At 34.4% G+C, this 25,745-nt stretch overlaps 1 pseudogene across 1 annotated transcript in view; it reads right to left on the reverse strand.

The window, feature by feature from the left end:
• Window positions 1–25,327, reverse strand: part of LOC143254408 (NACHT and WD repeat domain-containing protein 2-like) — a 178,468-nt pseudogene extending 153,141 nt beyond the window's left edge. The window contains exon 1 of the transcript XR_013030185.1: window positions 25,203–25,327. The product of XR_013030185.1 is annotated as an NACHT and WD repeat domain-containing protein 2-like (transcript). The remainder of the gene's footprint in view (window positions 1–25,202) is intronic.
• Between the last annotated feature and the right edge of the window lie 418 nt (window positions 25,328–25,745).

A 25,745-nucleotide genomic window follows, 5' to 3' on the forward strand; every position in this document is an offset into this window, starting at 1 on the left:
CATTTCTCTATCGCGTAAGATTTTTTTTACAAACCTGGAAGAAAAAAACTCTTAGATAGATCAACTTTCTATTTCTTTTACCACAAGGACTATTATAAGGTTTGTTAACAAAAATACAAACACACTGAAGAAGAGAGGAGAACATTGATGTAAAACGAATGTGCATCCTTATTCATCCTCATATTTTTATGTGAAATTTACGTCTTTTAGTCCAAAAACTACTTTTTATGGTCTTTCTTTTACGTTTTGCGTCAGCCCGGCATTGCCAGGTGGTTAAGGCTCTCGACACGTAAACTGAGGGTCGCGGGTTAGAATCCCCGTCACACCAAACAGGCTCGCCCTTTCAGCCGTAGGGGCGTTATAATGTGACGGTCAATCTTATTATTCGTTAGTAAAAGAGTAGCCCAAGAGTTGGCGATGGGTGGTGATGACTAGCTGCCTTCCTTCTAGTCTTACACTGCTAAATTAGGGACGGCTAGCGCAAATAGCCCTCGTGTAGTTTTGCGTGAAATTTAAAAATAAATAAACGTATTGCGTCTGGAGCATCTTGTTTCAATGGTCATCAGTAATCAACCACCTTGTTGATGTTCCACGTTTCCCAACACCATTTGCCTGATGTATTCATTGAACCTTTGTGCATGGAAATAGTCAGTATGTGAGTGTAAGTAGTGAACTTTGAAGCTCAAATTACAACCAAACTTTTTGAATTTTTCGAGTATGTTCACAGCAATAAATTGGTATCGATATTGTTGTTTCCTAAACACTTGTTAACAGCATTTTTGAAAGCGGTCCACGCTTCTTTTTTAGCTTTTCTCATTGTGCTTTAGAAATGTTCATTTAATATCAATTTCCTAATACGAAGCCCAATAAATTTCGCTTCTGAAAAAGCTGAAAATTGCTCACATAGATACTTGAAACAGTCGCCATCTTTTTCTAAGGTCTTTACAAACTGCTTCATCCAGTCCAGTTTAATGTAAAGTGGGAGTAATAGAGCTTTCTTTGCAAGAACTAAACCTTCATGTTCAGTATTCTTCGATCCTGGTATCTGTGTGGCCAGTGTTTCTTTATACAGTCCTGATTTCGTACCTGCTGTTCTATTCACACACACAAAAAAACAACAACATGGAAACTTTGTACAACCGGATTCTTAACCCAACAACATACAAAGAACTTTCAAGTCTCTACAGAATAGCCAGCTATGTCCTTTGTATTTAACAGTTCGAGATTTTTGTATGTTTCTTTCAAGTTAACCGAATGAGCAATAGAAACAGATACATATGTGTTATCATTGCGAATAATACCTTTCCAACTTCTCATGGATGAGTCAATAAACAGTTGCCACTCACTTTGTTTATAGACTGTAGATTGGTATTAATTCAGCAATATTGTTGCAACAAACCAGTGACTATACTTTCTACTTGTGAAAAGTATGGTATAAACTCTTTCTCACAATTTCTGTACCAGCAAAAGATGTCCCTAGAGAACGTAAGTTCTTTTCCCGAACTATGGACTCCACAATCACTGAATAATCCCTTGGGAGGCCGAAATATCTACTAAATTATTAAGTTCACCTTATGTGAAAAGTTGAGGTTCACGAAACGTTTCAGGCTTAAAACGATTCCTATAATAATTTCTATTAAAATCAGATGACAGTGACGTGTAGGGCTCTAACATTCCAAGTAACAAGGAAATGTACGCAAACCTTCTCCTCCAGAGTCTTTTGACACAGTTTCAATGGTCTGGAGTGAGCCTAAAAACCATTGAAATTCCAAAAACCAAATAGTTTTTCTTATTTTTAGTTCATTCTCTTAACTCTTCGACACAAACGTCCCAAACTTTGTGCATAGCCCATGAATTGACTTGTTCCTCAAGTTGTATTCCAAAATACACGTGATAAGTTTTTTTTAACGAATTATGTAATGTTTTGCAATTATGTCTTTACAATAAATGTTCGACAAATATACCAGAATATGTTTGGGTCATTCACATAAATTCATGTTTCCATAACGAAAAATAACTAATACTGAAAGAAACAATAATGTCAAAGTGCACACACAAAAATATATTGTCCAAAAATTAGTCGTCATGTGGTCTGTTTAGCGTTTATATATTAGCGGTGTGTTTCTAGTGGGATCTAGAACGATTGATAAGACTCTTATGTCGCGATTGGTCTAGAGAAATATAGAGAACAGTGGTTGTCAGTATTTTAAGCATTACATAATGCGACCCAATTTCAATGAACATGATTCTTTATGTAAAATTGCATATGACATTTTGCAAAAAATCTGTAACAAATAGAGAAAAATGGATATAATTTTCGGATTCAGCATACAGGAATTACTTTAGAACATGTAAAAATTTCAAGATACTGAAACCATCTTAGGCCTATGTAATCGATCCATACCTGCGGATTGGCCCGGCATCGCCAGGTGGGTTAAGACGTTCGACTCGTAATCTGAGGGTCGCGGGTTCCAATCACCGTCGCACCAAACATGTTCGCTCTTTCAGCCGTGGGGGTGTAATAACGTTACGGTCAATCCCACTATTTGTTAGTAAAAGAGTAGTCCAAGAGTTGGCAGTGAGTGGTAGTGACCAGTCTTACACTGCTCAATTATGGACGACTAGCTCAGATATCCCTCGTGCATCGTACAGGATTAAACATATGCAGTATCTTATGTTTAGTAATATGTTTTCCAAATAGTGTGAAAAGTTTGAAATTGTGCAACCATTCTTCTGCTTTTAAGGCTTTTATATGTTTCCAAACTGCAATTGGACAATATCCAGAGTTGCAGATCATTATTATAGGTCTGAAACACATCTTAGTAAAAAAATAAAAACCTTCTAGTTGAGCAGTGACGAAGCAAGATGTTAACATGTTTACTAGCTGAGTGTGAGTCAGCATCTCTTCCAAGAATAAACAACTGATCTAAATATTTAACAATAAAACAATGAATATCCTGTTTTTATTGACGTTTGCCGAATGAATACAAATTTAAAAGAGACTATTCGTATTATATATACGTTAAAGGCTCTTTGAAGACTTTCAAAGACTACCTTTATTTGAATTTTTCTAAATATGAATGATTTCTAAAAAATAATCGTATAGAAATTAGGCATCGTACAAAGTAGTTTTGGAAGTAAGAAGATGCACAATAAGCTATTCGTGCTGTGTCTACTTCGAGGATCATACTCTGAATTTTAGAGTTTTAAGCTCTCGAGTTTATAGCTGTGCCACTGGAGGACCTTTCGAATAAAGATCTACACCAGTTTAACATACCAGTCTACGCTCAATCGATATAAGAACCACTATCCACATTTATGGTTAGTAGAAATCAATTTGCATATTCAAATTACAGCTACATTAATATTATCTTCGAATCAGAACAAACTAACCTAGGTTAAAATTAAAAATCATTCTTATAACGAGTATAGCCAATTAAGTATACTTTTCAAACGTCCTTACTTACAATAATTAAAACACATTATTTCACCAGTTCATTGTTAACGATGTTTTCAATAACAAACCTCATAATATCTCGGAAGGTTCGATCTTAGAATATTTAACTTATTCATAAATACACATATTAAATTAACAATGTAAAACACTCTGTATAATAAATAGTAAAGTATAATAATAAAACAGAAATTAATAATGACAATGTTAGTGTATTTAACGTTCTAACTAATACTGTGTATAAAAATAACAATAAGGAACATGAATGAACAAAATAGTGCACTTCACTTTTTATTGAAGTTATAAGTGCAAGAGGTTTGTAGTTTTAAAATTTCCAGCTGACCAATGATAATGTTTACCTGAAGATGAAACAAGCCTCGTCCGAAAACTCGCAAGTTCTCACTGTTCCCATTTTCTGTTATTGTGTTTTGTTTAATGTTTGCCATGGTAAATTGCTAATATAAGCAGTTTTTAATAGTTATGTATTTCTAATAAGTTGTAGAAAGGGAGATTTTCAGGCTATAGTTCTATTGCCATTGCATATCATTTTTAGTGTGTGATCATTTGGAGACATTCTCCAGTTTTAATCGAATAGTTTTTTATTCTACTTATATGTAGTTACGATGTATCAGTGTAAGTTTGAGCGTTGTATCATATCTGCTGTAAATTTGGGTAATAAAGTTTATGATGCACTAGTGACAGTTAGTGAGAGTTTATTTGATTAAGTCAGGTCTGTTTTCGTGTGTTTGTGTGTCTGAAACCAAATAACTGGGCCAAGAAAAGTTATCCTCATAAAGTTGAGATTGGACTAAGTTAGCCCAAGATTTGGTTACTCATATTGATTTTATAACTTCGGTCATCCTAATGTGTTTTGTTAATTATAATTAGCTAATTTTAATTAATTGTAGCAAGGGAAGCGACCATTTGTAGATTCTCCCTACCACCCAAAATATTAATTTCTAAATTTCTAAATATGTGGTCTCATTATCCACAATTCTATAGTAAGCAGCTCTTATATCGCTCAATATAATAGTAAAAGAAGGTGGATTGTGTTTTATTATATTAAACTGTATCGTAAGTCTTAGGTTTCCACAAACAAATCAAACGTAATTGTCAAGATATATAATAGTTCTTTTTTGTCAATATTTGGAAAACTGAAAAAAAAATGTTTTCAATATTACAACAGTTGCTTAGATTTAGATATTTTGAGCAATGTAAAGGAGATAATATAACATCCTCTCTAGTTAAGTTTAAGTACCTTCTACACAATGTTATGGTTCACGACATTATACACAATGTAAAAAACGTATTGAATTGGTATAAAAATCAAAATTGGTAAAGTAATTAGAAGACAATTTGCAGAAAATTTGTCGCCGTAGGAAAATATTTAACAATCATCTGTTTATTCGGATAATTATACATAATAATAACGTTTTAAAAATATAGGAATAATAATAATGATAACAATCATTCAGATTCTTGAGTTTTGTTGTCAAGCGTAAAGCTACACAATGGGCTATTTATGCTGTACTCGTCCTTCAAGGGTTTCACAAGTGGTTGTGAGTAGTGAGTGTTCTATAGATAATGTGCTACAACAATTATATGACCATTGTCTGAATTCATCCAAAGAACTACCTAACTCTTTTGCCAAATACAACCATAGCTTCTTTGGATGTGGGCCCGGCATGGCCAAGCGTGTTAAGGCGTGCGACTCGTAATCTGAGGGTCGCGGGTTCGCATCCTCGTCGCGCCAAACATGCTCGCCCTTTCAGCCGTGGGGGCGTTATAATATGACGGTCAATCCCACTATTCGTTGGTAAAAGAGTAGCCCAAACATTTGCGGTGAGTGGCGATGACTAGCTGCCTTCCATCTGGTCTTACGCTGCTAAATTAGGGACGGCTAGCGCAGATAGCCCTCGTGTAACTTTGCGCGAAATTAAAAAAACAAACAAACAATACTACAATTAGAATAGAATAACTTGGCATAGTTTGTCGTAATCAAACTGGGATTAGTTTGTCCTAATCAGATATTAGAGATATAAGTAAAATGTATTAGAAACAGAGAAATAATTTAATTTTGTATTTAAATTTAATGAAGTCCTAAATCAGAGCGTTTGATTTTCATTTATATATTGAATTGAAATGTAGAAGTAAATAGCTTCCTATTTCCAATATTGTTCATTTTCAGGGTTTTCCAACCGAATACCATATTTACAAAAGCAATGTTACAATTGATTATTGATTTATTATATTATAATTGCGAACTAATGATTTAAGATTTTTTACGTTTTACGTTCCCCTCACAATAGAAAAGAGGTACGTCTGCGGACGTAAATCGCTGGAAATTGGGTTTCGATATTCATGGTGGGCAGAGCACAGATAGCCCTTTGTGTTGCTTTATGTTTAATTACAAGGATTGCATTATGTAAGTTCAAATACATACTTTGTGAAATGAAATATTTGTTCCTTTATTTCGATAGAAATACATTATAATTATTAAATTATCGAAGGAAAAATAAAATATTTTTAATGAATAATTGCTGTTAAAATCAAATTTCCACATATTTAATTTCCCACTAAAGAGTTTCACGATAGCTCAGTAAGGCTTAATACGCTGAAAATCGGGTTTTTATCTTCACTGTGGTCTGAGTACGTATAGCCTTTTCTTGAAGCTTGGACTTTAAAAACGAACAAACAATTAATTAAAAACAGTCAAAACGTACTTGTGCTCATATCTGTTCCATCATATGTTCTTAACATAATGTTCTATTTAACATGTTTGTTACTTTCATGGTTTAAACCATCTGTATTATAGATAAGAGGATAGAAGGGAGAGAAATCTCAGAATATTAAAATCTGCCATTAATTTTCTGCCTTTGATGTTAGTTCTTTAGTTCTTCAATATCCCAATATAGGCTTAGCGAAAATCAGCCCCGAATAAAATCCAATTCAGCTACACTAGATGATTACATCCGCCATAAGACGGATTAAATGTGGACTTTTCTATTTAAAGAAGAAAGCAAATAACCAAAAAACTATACATAACTGACATTACTTTTCAGAATATCTAGACTTTTATATCATGCTTATAATATTCAACCTTTTTAGAAATTTCTAAATTATTGTGACATCGTAAGTTTCAAAGCTAGTTGATGCAATCTTCAGTAACAATACATGTCCTCCAGTGGCACGGCTGTATGTCTATTCTTTATTCACGTTTATTAATACTGGATATTATTTGTGTCAGTTAATCTTTCTGAAATATGAATGTTTTTTTCATGTGATGTGTACACTTTCCTAGCGGTTTTCATTTGAATTTCTAAAATGAAAAACGAAATCACTTAGTTTAACCAAAACATCTTTGGCTTACTACTCAAATTTATTTTCTTTATATTATAACCAGTCTCTAAAATTCAAGTATCCTTAACATGTGATCAAATAAGAGGTAGATGGGTAAATTTAATCTAGAATTGCTCTTCTAGACTTATTTGGGCTTATCTTTATCAAAGGAATATACGGGCTCAAAGTGGACTAGAAAACAAGAACATTTAATATTGTTCAGCAAAAAGTGTAGACAGCAAAACGAAAATAATCAATATTGAAACATTTATCTGCCTCGTCAGACAATTTGTTTTTAGGCCCGGCATGATTAGGTGATTATGGCACTCGACTCATAATCTGAGGGTCGCGGGTTTGAATCCCTTTGTTTGGTGTAAACATGCTCGCCCTTTCAGCCGTGGGGGTGTTATAAAGTTATGATCAATCCCATTATTCGTTGGAAAAGATAGCCCAAGAATTGGCGGTGGGTGGTTATGAATAGCTGCCTTCCCTCTAGTCGTAAACTCCTAAAGGAGGGACGACTAGCGCAGATAACCCTCGTGTAGCTTTGCGCGAAATTCAAAACAAACCTTTTTACACAACACACAGTGTGAAGTCAGCCTGATTTACTATTTAGTTTAGCATCAACAAGAGAATTAATATTACTTACAACATACGCTCATTAACTCTAGTAGAAGAAGGTTTCCACTTGTGACGAACGTATGCTTTAGGCTTACATTCAGACTATTACTAAAATAAAGCAATCTTGTTTGTCTATTTTAATTAATGACAGTGTTAGGATAGGCTTCCTTTATCTGACACTCGCCTTTTTATCGGTTCAGGATGAATTCTTACGGATGAATGTTTCATTTATATATTTTCTCGTCTTTTACACATACAGAAGAAAAACAGCATTTCTCTGATTTATTTTTCATCATATTTATGTTACTAGAACCGCTTTTGTTATAGATCTTCTTGAAATTTAGAAAGCAAAATTATTCTTGTTCTACTCATTCAAATTAAGATTTGAAATATTCATGCTACACTTTGTGAGATGTCCAATGGTAATTCAACATTCATTAGGTGAGCTACACTATTTTAATCTTGCTTTACTTAAACTGTTAAGAATGTGTAGAAAACTGTTTACTTCAACATTTAACACAAGATTGTTATCTAAGTGTAGCACATAATTATTGTAAACTCAAATACCATTAAGTAATTTTAATCTGTATTATTTTAGAATAATCCGATAAACAAGTAAAAAAAGTTTAGAATAGAAGCACACTCCAGGAACTTTTTAATTCTGTCAAGTTTTGCAAGATCTCAAACCTTTCATTTTCAAAACCAGTTAATGTGAAAAGACGTCAAATGTGCAAGAAATCCCTGGTTTTAAGCATGCTGATTATAAAGATAATTTCTTATTTCAACTGTTTCTGAAAACTGCTTAGCACGAAGAATTGTTGTTGTTGTTTTGAATTAAGCGCAAAGCTACACAATGGGCTATCTGTGCTCTGCCCACCACGGGTATCGAAACCCGGTTTTTAGCGTTGTAAGTCCGCAGACATACCACTGAGTCACTAGAGGGCAGCATGAAGAGTACACATTTTCCTTATAATAACGTAGAGAATAATTAATTTTATTCACAAACGTTTAGCTATGGTACAAGATGTTTCAAAGCACACTATACTGCAGACCCAAATCACTTCCAGCCACCTGTCACTGCATCTACTTCCCTTCTTTATCTTTCCTTGGACAATACGGAAGTATTGATTTAAATAAAACGCCTGTCTGTGTGCAGGATAAGGCAAGGTCTAATAAACAGATATTACTTGTACTAACTTCATTTCCAGATATACTTGATACCCTGGTTGAGAATAATACTACACAAAAAGAACATCTTCTTTGGCAGGTTTTGAGAAACGCTGTACTATGATCCTCAAAATATTCCTAATGTATTGAAAGGTTAAAATTACAGAAATTTGCATAAATGTTTGAAATATATTGAAATATTCAAACGATCAACTTTGTTTTGCGTACAATTAAAATATTTATTCTGAGGTCGATTCATGGCCTTAAAAGAGATTCCACATGAGGATGACGTGGATGGACGTTGAAACATACAGGACGTCTTTTTTTTTTTTTAATTTCGCGCAATGCTACATGGGGGCTATCTGCGCTATCCGTTCCTAATTTTACAGTGTAAGACCAGAGGGAAGGCAGCTAGTCATCACCACCCACCGCCAACTTTTGGGCTATTATTTTACTAACGAATAGAGGGATTGACCACAACTTATAACGCCCCCAAGGATAAAAGGACGACCATGTTTGGTGTGACTGGGATTCGAGCCCGCGACCTCTAATTACGTGTCGAGTGCCTCAACCACCTGGCCATGCCGGGCCATAGATTTTGAGAAAGAAAATCTATTAAACTGCTTATGTCAAGAAAACAGATTGCGGATCGAACATAGTAATAGATTTTCTTAGTTTGCATAAAAACATAAAACAATTATTTTCAGATAGTACTGTTATCTAAAGATATTTAATCAATGAATTGCTAATTCAAACGTTGTATTTTTCCTTTATAATATGAAGGCGTCAATCATTGACTCGTATTATTGATCAAACTAATGAATCATAAACGTTCAGATAAGGCCTATTATTCATAAATATATTTGAGTGAAAGTAGAGAATAGGGCATATATCAAATACTTTTTATTAACAGATGTTATTTCCAGTGATGGCGGCCTCCTGCCCAATACCAGGGCTCATCAGGTGGATTTGAATACGATAGACATAGTAGTGGTTGAGACGTTTCTTTGTTAGCAACTTACTTGTCAACAACTGTCAGTGTCAAATGGATTACGTTGGTGGAGTTATAATTCATCTAAGGATTAGATAATTAGACATAGTTCACAAGGTCAAATCTCAATCATACACAAAATGCTTAGATCACTTGCGTGGCCTAAATGTATTGAACAAAAATACTTAAACATCATTGGCTCCATGATGACAAGACCCTTTTTCAATGAAACTTTCTTTAGTCCAAACTACAAATGCTGTAACTGTAACGAACTTAAAAAATATTAGTCCAAATTTCTCTTCCGCCAGATAAATGATCTTTTTACACAAACTAGGGTTAGTGACGCTAGAGAGATGACAAAATGAAATTTACTAATGTTTATTGAACTTTTAATTGGAAAGTTATTATCTAACTCTGTCAATCTAAAATTGTTTAGTTAATAGAGTGAATGATTTATCAGAAACTCAAAAACTTTAAATGAACAAGAGTTAAAAGCTGTCTTTAAACTACAATTTAGTGATATTGTTTTCTCTTTCATTGTGTGCTTTAAGTTGGTTTGTTTTTTTTTAATTTCGCGCAAAGCTACACGAGGGTTATCTGCATTAGTCGTTCCTAATTTTGCAGTGTAATACTAGAGGGAAGGCAACTAGTAATCACCACCCACAGTCAACTCTTGGGCTACTTTTTTACCAGCGAATAGTGAGATTGAGCGTCACATAATAAGGCCACCACGGCTGAAAGGACGCGTATGTTTGGTACGACGGGGGAGTCGAACCCGCGACCCTCAGATTACGATTCGAGTGCCTTATGCAGCGAGCCATGCCATGCCGTACTTTAGGTTACATGGTAAAATTAAGTGTAACAACGCTTAAAGTTGTTTGGGTATTTCTTCTAATGGGTACGTAAGTCCTTTCAAGTGCTATAAGGAATAGAAAGATTTCTTTATAGGAAATAGTCTCTGAGAAAAGAGTTTCATTTAAATATATTTCCATCTTCTCTTCATCGATCAACCTATATAACTACCTGTTTGTATCACGAAAACCTAACATACACGTGTTTATCTCTAGGCTATAATGAGAGTTAATAATGCTATTTAAGAACCACATTCCATGTCTTGTGCTCTCATTGGATCTTCTCCTTCCATTATTAATAGTGTTCAAGCTGACTGCCATGACGTCATAATTTATCTTGTCGTATTAAACAAAGAAGATCAATTCCGGGCAAACTTCCCAAGGCATTTTTAATGTCCGTAAATACTAGCTTCTAATCGCAAATACACAGCGGTCAATTTTAGCAATATCGGGGAATTTGACATGTAAGTGGTCGAATGAGGTTGTCGGGGCACCAGTTTCTTTGGCTTTCTTCTTCGTGGAAACAACCATTGGTTTTAAGTGTGGCTAGCAGCTTATGAGCCACACCAACTGCAAATATTTATTGAGTAATTTATTAATGGTACCAGGAGATATATCTAATTTCAATGACTGTTTGAGGGAGCAGAATTCGATTTAACAAATGTGGGGTTTTGAAAGTCTGTTGTGTTTTTAAGCGTTCTATTGCGCGAATTCTTCGATTTTTCAGAACACTGAATACGCCTTTTTATAGGGGAGATGGTTCCCCTTTGATAAAAGTCTCGAAATTAACATCCTTCTTCGGACAGGGCTTTAACACTCCTACGAAAATTGGGGCCTAATAGACCCCAGAGCAACTTGAAAGGTTATTAATATTAGGCTAATAATTTTGTATTTAAATGAAATTGCCATTAACTGACCCTATCCCTTTATATTTTAAGGAGCAATAATATTTTGACTTTTCAGACATTTGCGAAATAATATTTAAAAATATTTTTTAAAACATCCACTATGGATATTTTGGGGCCTATTAGGCCCCAGATCAAAAAACATAAAAATGACTTTATTTATTACCTTAATAATTCTAGAACAGGCCTGGGCAACCGAAAAAAAGCAAATTATAGTAAAAATATATTAATTTTACAACTTATTTTCAAAAGATGGATATTTAGGATAATAACTCTACTCCAACAATAATTTTAGACGGTCCTGATTATTGCCTAGTTTGCCCACGCCTGTTCTAGAACATTCTAGAAACTTTACAGAAGTATTTAGAATAATCTAGAATATTCTTGAAGCTTCTAGAATATTCTAAAAGAATCCACAAATCCTATATATATAGGAGCTGAAATCTTCAAACTGTGTCAAAAATGATATCTCTTGATGAAGTTGTACATTTACTGACAAAACCATCCGACGATGAAAGTGAACATGATAATGTCGAAGACTACTCTGAAAGTTGTGATGATGATCCTTCTGAAGCCGAAAATGATGAACAAATCGCGCCGTACCCTTCTGAAAGTGAAGAAAGTAATCAAGAAGATCTTACTACGATGCCAGTGAACGAACTTTTGTCCAAAGATAAGAATTTTAGTTATTCAACAACACCTTCAAGGATCAACAGGAGAACCGCAGCTCTCAATATATTCAATGGGAACCCAGGCATTACAAGGCAAGCTGCTCCAAGAGTCTCTACACCATTCGAAACATTCAAAATTTTCATTTCTGATAATATGATGGAACAGATCATTCACTCAACAAACACCGTCATGAAAGAACCAATTTTTGAAGAAGACCTCTGGAAATGGATCGCAGCTAATCTTTTCCTTGGAATAAGCAAATCCAAAAATGCATCGATAGACGAAATGTTTTCAACCGAATTCGGTTTGCCATTTTTGCGAAAACTGATTACACAAGACAAATTAAAAAAAAATGTGCTCAAAAATCAGATTTGACATCCACTCTCAAAGAAATAGAGAAATCAAAGATGCCGCCATCTCTGGAGTCCGGAATTTTTTCATTGAAAATTGCAAAAACAGTTACAACCCAAGCGAATACCTGACAGTGGATGAACAACTATGTAACTTCAAAGGAAGAGTTGGCTTCAGAACAAACATTCTGACAAAGCCAGGCAAATACGGAATAAAGATTTGGTGCCTAACAGATGCAAAGACAAGTTACCTTCTCAACGCTCAAATTTATACTGGAAAGGTTGGAAATACGACAGAAACAAATCAAGGAGAAAGAATAGTCAGAGAACTGAGTCAGCCATTTCTTGGAAAAGGAAGGACAATAACGACAGATAATTTCTTCACAACAATGACACTTGCCAAGTACCTACGAACAAAAAGAACAGGACTTGTTGGAACCATGCGGAAATCAAAAACCTTCCTGCCTCCTGAAATAAATGCAAAATCTAGAGAGTTATCACCGAAGTTTTTCTACCATGACGACATCACTCTTCTCAGGCACTCAGACAAACCAGGAAAATATGTGCTACTACTGAGTTCTCAGCATTAGTCTGGTGAAGTAGAAGAGAATGGAAATCGTCAATCTTTACAATGCAACGAAGGCAGGTGTCGACACTCTCGATCAACTGGTGAGATATTATACAACAAAGAGGCGATCAAAGCGCTGGTCAGTCTGCATATTCTATAACATTCTAGATCTTGCTGCGTACAATGCTTTCGTTCTATACTCGACAAAACATCCAGAATTTCTTCGTCAACATAAATCAAGAGCCAGAAGAGAATTTATACGGCAATTGGTGCTTGAAATCAAAGAAATTTACTGCAAAGATAATGACAAAACAACCTCATGTGAACCGCCTGCAAAGAGGGCAAAAAGAGGACGATGCCATTTGTGCGGCAGATCAAAAGATAGACAGTCGAAAATTGTTTGCTCAAATTGTAAAAAAAATGTTTGTCAGAGCCATTCTAAAGTTGTTTGCAATGAATGTTGCTAAATCACTGTGTTTCTATTGGAAAAATATATAGGGCCTGATAGGCCCCAAAATCACTTTAGTGGATGTAAATACTTTTTTCGTAGGAGTGTCAAGATGTTTTTCCAGTACATCCCTGGCATTACTGCATCGTGGAATGGTAAAAAACAACAACAACCTGGAACGAATCATATAAGCGCTAATTGTCGTTCATGGCGTAAGGACTCATATCTGCGGTGATACGTCTCTGTATTAATACATGCAAATAGTTCGTAAATTACGATTAAGCCAAGGTAATATTATTTTATTAAGATTTATAAATATAATTAAGAAAGTTAAGTCTTAAGGAACTATTTCTGTGCCAAAGTCCTTTAAAATCTAACACAGAAGTTGAGAATCATTATTAGTATTATCGCTCTGGCAATTAATTAAGCACGTCACGTGGACGAAAACGTGGTTTGCTATTGGTGAATAAGTGTTGCAATTTCTTTGGGTAAGTCCTGCAGTACAGGAATGGGATATATTATTTAATTCAAAAAATTTAAAATTTTCACTACATAATGAATCTAATTTAACAATTAAAAACTATATATATTCATAAGAGTTAAACTCCAAAATTAAAGGGAATATTTTAAATTTCCATGCTATTGTTTCATAATTGAAACCAAGAAATGAGTTGCTGTCTAGCGAATGTGTAAATGAAATTCAAACTGAATAACATTTAATAAATATCCCCAGAATTACATAACAAATAAATATTTATAGGAGTATTTGTTCTTTCTGTGTAAAGCTACTTAGGATCTGTGTGTGGCAAAGCTACTAAGGCTCTGTGTCACCGTCCCCAATTTTGAACAACTGATCATTCAGCAGCAATCTGATGCCCATCGTCCTCACTAAAGGATTAACTGTCACTCTTATAACATATTTTAAAGTGCGTGGATATTTTCTGGCATCGTACAAATTTGAACCCGGATCCTCAGTTCCAAAATTCAGAGCCAATCTATTTACATAAGATATTATATATTGACGAGCTACTTTATATTTGTTTTTATCAGAAATAAATCGATTTGTTACCGCGCAAGTATATTGATCCAACTATTAAATTATTATGAAAACAGTTCTGTTCTTGTGGTTTATAATGTACTAATTACTGTACGACAGAACTGCGTATTAATCGAAATAAGTGTATCGTATTTAATACCATATAGAATAAGCCATTCTTGATGTTATTGGATTAATAAATGTTATTTATAGATGTAAATAATACATTTAATGAGTCAAGAAAGTTGTTACCACCAGTACCCCTACTAATGTGATGTTCTTTTCATAATGTCCCAAAAGTCAGTTCCCTTTGTAATAACATTAAGAAAATGAGCACTATTATTTTTTATTTGCAGATTTGTTACAAAATGGCAGATAACATGAGAATGTGACCTGGTTCGAACGTTTTCATTTTTGTAGCAATTTTGAGAATGTATCCTTTGATTAGATAAATTCTATTGACATTCAACCAATGAGAACCGACTTTTGAAACACATCCTCTAGTAAATGCGTTTGATTGGCACTTTTATCTCTTGGCACTTCTATCCTACCCAATAGTAAACAACTTCATTTTGTAGCATTATGTACTAAATATGGGTGTACTGACAGAATGTTTTCGGGTGTGCTTTTTTTAGGGGGGAAAGTAGATACAGCAGCAATTGTGGGTAATGGAGGATCTTGATTTGGGGTTCTGTGAATCTTTGAATTCCACACTTTACGCTAATAGGAACAAATACTTTATATCGCACTTAATTTAAAACCAAGTCGGAGGTTTGTAAAACCTCAATCAAAATCACATTAGCGATTTGACGATTCAATTATCGTAAGATAATTTTGTTTTTCAGTTGAGTTTGTTTCACAGAATATATTTTAGTTAAGAAGCATCTTGGTGAAGCAGCAAGAAATAAAAGGATAAAACTGTAATATTTGTCTCAAACTTCTAAACTTTCTATTTATAACTCTGTGCAACTTTTGTAAGAAACGATTACTTACTTTTGTGGTATCGGGCGATGAAGTTCGTGCAACAGAACAAGACATTTAGTGTTGTATTTTATATAATGATACGACAGCACTGATGGTAGTTCATGTCGTTCTTACTTGTAATTAGCCACATTTCTCTCACCAGAATACAACTTATAAAAACTGAAACCGTATTTTATTCTCTATTAATGTGGCTTCCCTAAAACAGATTAATTAAATTAAAACTAAACAAGAAATATAAATAGTCGACTGTAATATTAAAGCTATAGTCTTTCTGTGTATCCTTACAAACTGTTTAAAGTTTACATAATTTCTGAGTTTGATATAGATTGATTAGGGTTTGAACATATTGCCTCAGTGGGTAATAAAATTGTAAACAGTAAATCTAAACGCTGTATATCTGTCTGTCTATCCGCTTACTAGATTTTCAAGATCACAATCTTACAGCTTGCAACTGAAAACTTACAAATGATATTAATTTCTATGCTACATTACAGTCGATTGGTTAAGAATGTTTTTATTTTTGAGGTATAGTCTTTTAAGGATAAGTGACCAATCGTTCTACTCACCCATAATATTTAACTAACTAATCAGTTGACAGTTATCTCAATTTACTACTCCTAATGGGTTAGAGAAACTGTAAATGACTAACAAAGTGTCTGAATCAGTTGGGAGTAAATATGCCATTTTTCGATAAAGATATTTTAGACAGACTGTGTAATTCGTGATGACGAGAAACTCACTTGAAGTAAACATGTATCTCAGGAGGGTTAACCTGAAGATGACCTAAAAAGGTCGAAACGTTGTTCTATACTTTATTAGTAAAAGTGTTAATACCAATACCGTCCTGAGGTACATTTTGACTGTGTAATTATTCTAGTTTGTAACTATGTGTCACAAAATGTATACACATAATAATAAATCCAGTAATACTTACAAGTTATAAAAGAAAAATATAGATAAACGTAACTTGTAGATACACTTGTACATGCATTTTCAAAAGCGATTCCTGTTCACGTACAATGACAACTTTTACTAACAAAAAACAGAGTCGAAAGTAATATAGTAAGACTGTCGACACGGTGGTTTAGGGTTCGCAACCTGATGCCACATAGATAGATCCTCCTTTGCATATGGGACTGTGGGTCTGGTAAAAGAGTGATGGTCAAATCACATATATACAACCTTATTCGTTACTCAGAATTCTCTGAAAGCTTGTGGCTACAAGTATTTCCACTTCAATAGTTTAAAATAACTTGAAACTGTGGTCCATCAAAAGCAAAACCAAAAATATATATTCAATCGAACGATTTGTATGGATATTTTGCTAGGCTTACCATTTACTATTCATCATCAACTTTTAGGGACTTATCTTCAGAAGCTTTTCCATCTTCAATGATCACCCAACACTAAAAAATAGCATCAACTCTTCACTGCTGCCATTAATATAATCATTTCCATTATATGATACGGTGTTATTATATGATACGTATTATTATTGGACCCGGCATGGCCAGATGGTTAAGGCACTAGACTCGTAATCCAAAGGTCGCGGGTTCGAATCTCCGTCCCACCAAATATGCTCACCCTTTCAGCCGTGTAGGCGTTATAATGTGACGGTCAATCCCATTATTCGTTGATAAAAGAGTAGCCCAAGATTTGGCGGTGGGTGGCGGTGACCAGCTGCCTTCCCTGTAGTCTTATACTGCTAAGTTAGGGACGGCTAGCGCAGATAGCCCTCGAATAGCTTTACGCGAAATTCAAAAACCAAACCAATGTTATTATTTTAAAGATACAGTGTTTAATTTTATATATAAGCCTTCCTCTGTAATGGTTTCTCTTAACAATAGTTTTTATTAAACAGGTGTATATCTCAAGTTTTATCGCATATTCAATTATATTATTACTATTTAAATTTGTTCTTTCTAAAAATCAAATTAAATACGAAAGAAACCTTTCTCAACAGATAGTGTTGTTTTATTTTCTGGTAGTTCGTGTATTAAGAAATAACTTTTTTTTTGTTAGATTTTAGCGCCGTTGATTGAATTTGACAAAATTTCGAAACCATTATTAAAGAAGTTTTATGGTATTACCCTGATGTTAGTATTTATCCTAAAACTACACTCTATATCTGATGAACCACTTATGAAAAAGTTTTCAGTAAACGACAAGGTACTGGTTTCGATATCAGTGATCGACACAGTGGTTTCGATATCAGTGATCGACACAGCAGGAATATCTCATTGTGTAGCTTTGAGCCTAATTACGTACATATATATATATATATATATCTATTTTCAAATCCCTCAAACTTCAATGATGTTTAAACGTTACGTTTGACTTCACAACATATGTGCAAACAAAGAAACCGAAACCATTCTTAACAGTTGCATAGCGATAATAACGATAGAAACCGGGTTTCGATAACCGTGGTGTACATAGTATAGATAGATCCTTGTGTAGACTGGTGCTTAACTACGGAAGTTTTTTTCAAATTTCAGTCGTAACTAAATATTATATTTGAATTCGTAATGTTTGTACAAACAAACAAACCACCCTTAACCAAACAAACAAAGAAAGTCAGCAAGGAATCGTCGTGCCTGTTTCCTGTGTACCATAATATTCGGTTTCGTTAACTCTTCGTAAGTTCTTTCTTTCTTTTCAGATCGATAGATATCGGTTTAAGAAGTATAGTCTGTATGACGTTTCGTGTTGGCATTATCATTTCCTTTACATGGTACTTAAGTTGTGTCTTAATTTTCAAATAGGAAAATTAAATTATTATAGACTTTTGAACCACTTCATTAATTTTCCACTGGTTCTTCATACATGATAAATAATCACGAGTTGTTAAGGACATTAAGGTATTCCCCATATTTATTGGCCGTGACAACGTCTTGAATACAAATCCTGTGTATTTTTTCAGATCTCCTGAACTTCAGTCATGCATACACCCTAAGCCCGGCATGGCCAAGTGGTTAAGGCACTCGACTCGTAATTCGAGGGTCGTAGGTTCGAGTTCCCGTCACACCAAATATGCTTGCCTTTTCAGCCGTGGGGTCGTTATAATGTTACGATTAATTCCACTTTTCTTTAGTCAAAGAGTAGCCCAAGAGTTGGCGGTGAGTAGTGATGACTAGTTGCCTTTTTTTTAGTCTTACACTGCTAAATTAGGGACGGTTAGCGGCGCAGATTGACATCGTGTAGCTTTGCGCGAAATTCACACCAAACTAAACCTTTTCCAAAAAGATCAATTTTCAATAGTATCCTGTTATTTACGAAATACTAAAACATGGTTGTTATACATTGGTTCCTCTGCGAATCCACATAAAGTGTTGTTGTCAAGCGGCTTGCATACTCAAAACAGTTTTAATATAGCTTAAACAACTCTGTGAATAACCAGTTTGGCAGGGAACATTCGACGAACGGAATTGTTTGTGCATTTAAAAAAGTCAAGTTTGAGATAAGATAACAAGAGATCTCTCTTTTTATTTCTAATTAAGCCCAAAGCTACACAATTGGCTATCTGTGCTCTGCTCACTACATCTATCGGATATACCGCTATGAATAGAGATCTATGAACAACAAACATAGTTTAAGATAAGACAAAATGAGATTAATCAATTATCCATTATCATGTTTGAAGAGAAAGTTTACAAACAAACTAAAAAGAACTAAGTTTTGTCTAATGAGAGTCGAACAACCATCTGAATGACAACCAAGTAATAAAGTTATCCATCAACTTAGAAATGGAGGAATTCTTTGTTTTCTTTTATTGGAGAAACTATGTCAACCACACTTCGGTGAGTCAACCACACTTTAGTGAGCCAAACACACTTCATGTCTTTTTATTTCACTGGGAAGAACTTAGAGTTTTAACGAAAGGAAATTAAAACGTATAAGATTAGTTCTTTAGTCTGAATTTATCTGAGTAGTTTTAAAAAAAATGTAAAGTGAAAAATCTACGTGGTCGGAAAAGTGAAAAATAATATTTTTGAACGTGGTAGAAAAGGGAATTTAATATGCGTCAATAGTTGTAGTGTTATTTTTACAAGCTGAAATACCCACCAACTGCTGGGGAATATTTTAACTTAATTTAAACAATGTAACTTTAGAAGCAACCGTATATTTCAAAGTAATAATTTCAACACAAATGCCATTTCAAAATTTTAAAATTATAATGTTTTGTTTTTGAATTTTGCGCAAAGCTACACAAGGGCTATCTGCGCTATCCGTCCCTAATTTAGCAATGTAGGACTAGAGGGAAGGCAGCTAGTCATCATCACTCACCGCCAACTCCTGGGCTACTCTTTTACCAACGAATAGTGGGATTGACTGTCACATTATAACGCCCCCACAGCTGAAAGGGCAAGCATATTTGGTGCGACGGGGATTCGAAACCTCGACCCTCAGATTACGAGTCGAACGCCTTAACCCACCTGGCCATGCCGAGCCTTAAAATTATAATAAAGCTTCATCATAAACAACATTTGTAGTTTACTTTCCATCTATCAACAAATACATATTTTGAGGTGATCTCACACTTGGACATTTTACATCTCACCAATCAGGAAAAAGAGCATGATTGTTTGAGAAACAATCCAACAACTTTCATATTTTGACTTAAAATCCTTTCATAATATTCAGCATGGTTTAAGGCGTATGTGTTTGAGATTGACTCAACAGACTGGGAGTAACTAATCAAATGGCTTTACTAAATGGAAATAGGGGGCTCAATTTTAACCCACCTAAAACATTTCCCATAGCTTAAATATAAATTGTTGTTAAGGTTGGTCCAATAAGCTCGGAGGAGTTAGAGTACAAACTTTAAGGATTTACTGATATATATAATTTTTATATCGATGTTTGTTACAGCCAAATGTATATTTAGAAATGTATGTAACTTATATTATTAAATATGTACTGCGAAAGTCCTGCTTATTTTCTAAATTTATAGAAGATTATCGAGAATAAGAATCAACAACGTGCTATTTGTGTTTGTTGTAGCTGAAATTTCTAGAAAATCTCCTCTCAGGCTTATAAAAGGTAATCAACGCAACGTGGATATGAAGTTTAATATTGTTGGTTTGCTACAGTTAGTATACTATAAACCTCGGAAGCTATTACTGTGATAAACACTTATTAATCGGGAAACTACACATATTTGACCAGTAATGTTTATAGATTTTGAACATTAGAAACTGTTAATTTCAGTGGATTAGCTTCGGACGTTAGTATTTTTATGAGAACATTAGGTATCTTCGTTGGAAAATTTAGCTTGTAAACGGCGTGAGGCTAGCCGTCAAGAGAAATGTACCTATGTATCAACATAGAACTAATTCGCTCGGGTCATCGTGAACAGCTGATAAAAGATTCAGTTCCAGACCGAATAGAAGACCCAGTATTGTTTGTAAGTTTGTAAAGCTATTGCATATATACCATCATTTGCAATAACTATTTGTAATAATCGTTATTATAAATTGTACTGTTGTTGGTGTATGAAAATATATTTGTGTTCATAAAGAAAACTGTGCATCAGTTTTATTGGCAAATATCATAAATCTGATATGTATCGACCTTTGATTAACTTCTAAATTAAAATTAGAATTACAAGCTATTTAAAATTGTAATAAGTAACATAATAAATATATCAGTCAAAACTATCAAAACTATCACTTAATGGGACACATTAACGAGATCTTTAATCAACAAACACGTAATTTGAATATTATTAAACACGTCCTTTTTAAGTAAAGTAATTAATGGAATATTTTAGACAAACTAGTTTTATGGATTATGTGTGAAAACATTCGCACTAGTAAAACTAAAGTTATTTCAGCTACCCTTGTTTCACTAAACAACAAAAAGCTAGAAACCACTAAGTTTTTATATACGTAGGCAAAGAAATATAGGCCATACCTGTAATTAAGTCTTATTGTAGTTATAAACTTGACATTTGTATATGTAGGTAATTAGGATGTTTGTTATTTTTAATCTTGCCATAAAGTACACCCAATTCTATCATGGTCTTCCAAGATTTTACTTATAATTCATTTATTGTATTCAAAGTGTAATGACATAAAATCGACTCCCTACCAGATATTTTTATTCCCGCCTGCTTATAACGATTGTTCGATATTTCAGGGATGTTACCACCATATTCACAGTCTGAAGACATCAGACACAAGTAAGGGAAATTAAGCAGTCGATAGGAGCTCCAAGTGACGTGATCTGCTTATCAAGGAATAGGGCCGTCAAGTCGATCGCGTGTAAAAACGCAGCCGTCAAGAAAAACAAAACCAGCCTGTTTATACTGGGGGCTTGATTAATTCGGCAAGCAGATCTGGGCTACTTGCTATGATTTTAATTGTACGTTGGTTGAGATACTAGCAGTTCTAGGCTGTTAACATGGGTGTCAGCTTGTGCAGTCTGTAGGGTGTGATACTTTACTAAGGAAACTCATTATGATAATATAATAACAAGCTGGTAAATTATAATGTATAAGAATAGCAAGGGGATTCTTGGAGGGGAATGACGTATCTATGGTCTGTTGAAACATGTAGTATGTTCTATGTCCACCCCAAAATAAAAAGAAACTGCTTTATATTTTTATATACTCAGAATTCGTTGTTTGTTGGATGTCATATTATTAAATTCAGAATCTTGTCAATAGCAAGTCTAGCTTGTATAAACAAGGTTAAGTTTAACTTATGCAGGTATTCGACTCCATAAACTTAGCAGCGAGAGTAGAAAAGGGTGTATAACCTCAGGTATAGCGTAGTTAACATGATTAATGTATTTTCGTATCTTCCGCTCAGGGGACCAGTACCCCAGGCAATATAAATATTTATTATCGACTAGTCCAGGTTAAGCTAGGTTTTGGACTATAATATCAATCAGCTCTGAAACAGATTGTTATATCAACTTGCATGAAGTGTAAATTGTGATGTCAGCTAAACCAGGCTGTGGCCATTAGTTTAATGTATCCAAGCTGTGGAGTGTGATACTGGCCGATCTAGGTTAATGTATTCAAGCTGTGGAGTGTGATAGTGGCCGATCTAGGTTAATGTATTCAAGCTGTGGAGTGTGATAGTGGCCGATCTAGGTTAATGTATCCAAGCTGTGGAGTGTGATAGTGGCCGATCTAGGTTAATGTATCCAAGCTGTGGAGTGTGATAGTGGCCGATCTAGGTTAATGTATCCAAGCTGTGGAATGTGATAGTAGCCGATCTAGGTTAATGTATCCAAGCTGTGGAGTGTGATAGTGGCCGATCTAGGTTAATGTATCCAAGCTGTGGAGTGTGATAGTATCCGATCTAGGTTAATGTATCCAAGCTGTGGAGTGTGATAGTGGCCGATCTAGGTTAATGTATCCAAGCTGTGGAGTGTGATAGTGGCCGATCTAGGTTAATGTATCCAAGCTGTGGAATGTGATAGTAGCCGATCTAGGTTAATGTATCCAAGCTGTGGAGTGTGATAGTGGCCGATCTAGGTTAATGTATTTAAGCTGTGGAGTGTGATAGTGTCCGATCTAGGTTAATGTATTCAAGCTGTGGAGTGTGATAGTGTCCGATCTAGGTTAATGTATCCAAGCTGTGGAATGTGATAGTCGCCGATCTAGGTTAATGTATCCAAGCTGTGGAGTGTGATAGTGGCCGATCTAGGTGGCCAAGCTGGAGTGTGATAGTAGCCGATCTAGGTTAATGTATTCAAGCTGTGGAGTGTGATAGTGGCCGATCCCACCACCTGGTGGGATGCAATACTAGCAACTTGTATTCTTTGGATGCTGCGATAATTGTTTATGAATTAATACCTCATTTCTCTTTTATAATGCAAATATATCTTCTAAGGTGTATTCTTATAAACTTAAGATCGTTACCTTTTAAAATATACAGATATTTAATAGTGACCATGTTGTCTCCACCTAGGAATCTGATATAGTAGTTAACACTAATAAACCAATGATATCGCAGGTTACACGTGATTGCGATTGTTAGAAGAATGAATTTTGTTTTATCAAACAAAAGGTAACCGGTCGCTTTACGTTCATTACGAGGCCTGAATTACATTTACACACCTACTAAACATGTCATCACTGAATACCTTTAACATTGTTTAAACTGAATTACATCCACACAGCCACTCAATAATTCATCACTAACAGCTTTTAACATTGTTGAAACTGAATTACATCCACACAGCCACTCAACAATTCATCTCTAAAGGCCTTTAACATTGTTGAAACTGAATTACATTCACACAGCCACTCAACAATTCATCAATAAAGTCCTCAACATTGTTGAAACTGAATTACATTCACACAGCTACTCAAAAATTCATTAATAAAGTCCTTAACGTTGTTGAAACTGAATTACATTCACACAGCCATTCAACAGTTCATCACTAAAAGCCTTTAACATTGTTGAAACTGAATTACGTTCACATATTCTATCAATATGCCATCACTGGAAACCTTATCATTGTTTAGATTGAAGATCTATGACTTTCAGGAGAAAGGGGCCAAAAATTCACGAATGTCTAAAAATGAGTTGGAAACGTACTAAAAATGTTTATATCAAATCATTTAAATGCCCAATATCAAACTTTATTAGTAAAAGTATTTAATACCCGTACCAGCCGTCCTGAGATATAGATTCTAATTACGTTCACAGTAGTTCGAACAGATAGAAGAAAAACAAAATGAACTTGTGTAAACAATACAGCTCATTACTTTACTCACACAAATACATCACGAGAAACAGACTAAAATCTCTAAAATTTTTAATAGAAACGTATAACATAACCATATAAAGCAACAGTAATTTTATATTTATCTACAAAAAATATCTATATTATTATACATTTGAAAGAAATCCAGCTACCATCTCTCGCGCTTTGTATTTTGAGGCACATTATCCTTGTTTATTAAGAGTAAAAAACACAAAATCCGACATTACATTGTGATACAAAATGTCAAATATTGCGATTTTTCTGTTCTTACAGTCTTCAATATTGCAATCTAAAGATAATTATGTTGATAATTATGTTAAAACCGATGCGAACAATAATAAACATGATTTTTTCAGTTGATGAAAATATTAACAATATTATAACATCCGAGTTATTCTAGACTCTTTTAGCTGCGGTGTCAGTGGGCTCAAAATTTGAACTTCGACATCATGGGTTCAGAATGTGACCTGCAGTGTCATTTGGTTCAGAATGAAATATCAGTAAGTTTATAATTTGGGATAAAATAACATCGGATCTCGCGATATAAGGTAGACATACGAGAGAGAACAGTTGAATTACAACTAATACGCTTCACGTAGTGAATTCTTGTTAATACAGCACTGAGGCATTTTATATTTGTATGCAAGTCTTATATGAATCAAACAGGTAAATAAGAAATTCGGTTCTTATATAGTAATTACTTTACAGTAATTAGCTTGGTGAATACAAAAACCGGTTACTACGTTATTTCTATAAAACACAGTTATATTAATGATAATGGAACGAAGAGCGAACGACACTTAAAAAGCCTGCAATAGAGAATCGTCAAACCGGTTAATAGTACAATGCCGCAGAATTTTAAGTATGAAGATAGATAACCATATAAAGTTTGACTGTTCTACATATTAGGTGTTTGTCAAAGAAGTTACTTCGTAGAGTAAAATGTACATCTGAAATATACTTTATAAACTAAACAAATATAAACTAGAGGTTTTAAACCAAATAAAATGATGGTAGTGTTTACATATATAGATGCTACCAAAGAAACCGATTACCAGAATACATGGTAACACAAAAATAAGAACTTACCCTCACTTTAATAACCCAGAAAGCACACGCTCGTCTAAGTAATTGTTTATAAAGGTTCTACGTCCATAAGACTGACAGTTGTGTTCCGCTTGCTATCAGTAATTCTCTAGGAAAGGACGTGAACATCAAAAAATACTCACTCTACTTGCATCTAAAGCGCCCCCTTCAACCAAAGCCCATAGTTTGAGAGTGCAGCAAGATACGATATAGACTGATGGAGCTCCACTTCAGAAGAAACCCTCGAAACGCTCGTTTTTTTGAACGATAATTGTATGTTTTGTACAGATCTACTACGACTGCTCCGTTCAATATCATGTTACCATGGAAGTCGGACTGTAGCTGTAACATAGGAAGCTTTGCCCACTGAAACTGTACGTGACCCTTCTGATTCCAAACTTAATGGAGTCAAGCCCCTGCGAATGGGACTTTAAAAAAGTGTAATAATTTAACTCCATATCTTCAACGCGCTTTTAGTAATTTAAAGCAGATGATTTAGACTGATTTGAAATTTTGATTTAATTTCATAATCCGGTTACCCTCCAA

This window comes from Tachypleus tridentatus, chromosome 6, assembly GCF_004210375.1.
Source record: "Tachypleus tridentatus isolate NWPU-2018 chromosome 6, ASM421037v1, whole genome shotgun sequence".
Taxonomy (NCBI): domain Eukaryota; kingdom Metazoa; phylum Arthropoda; class Merostomata; order Xiphosura; family Limulidae; genus Tachypleus; species Tachypleus tridentatus.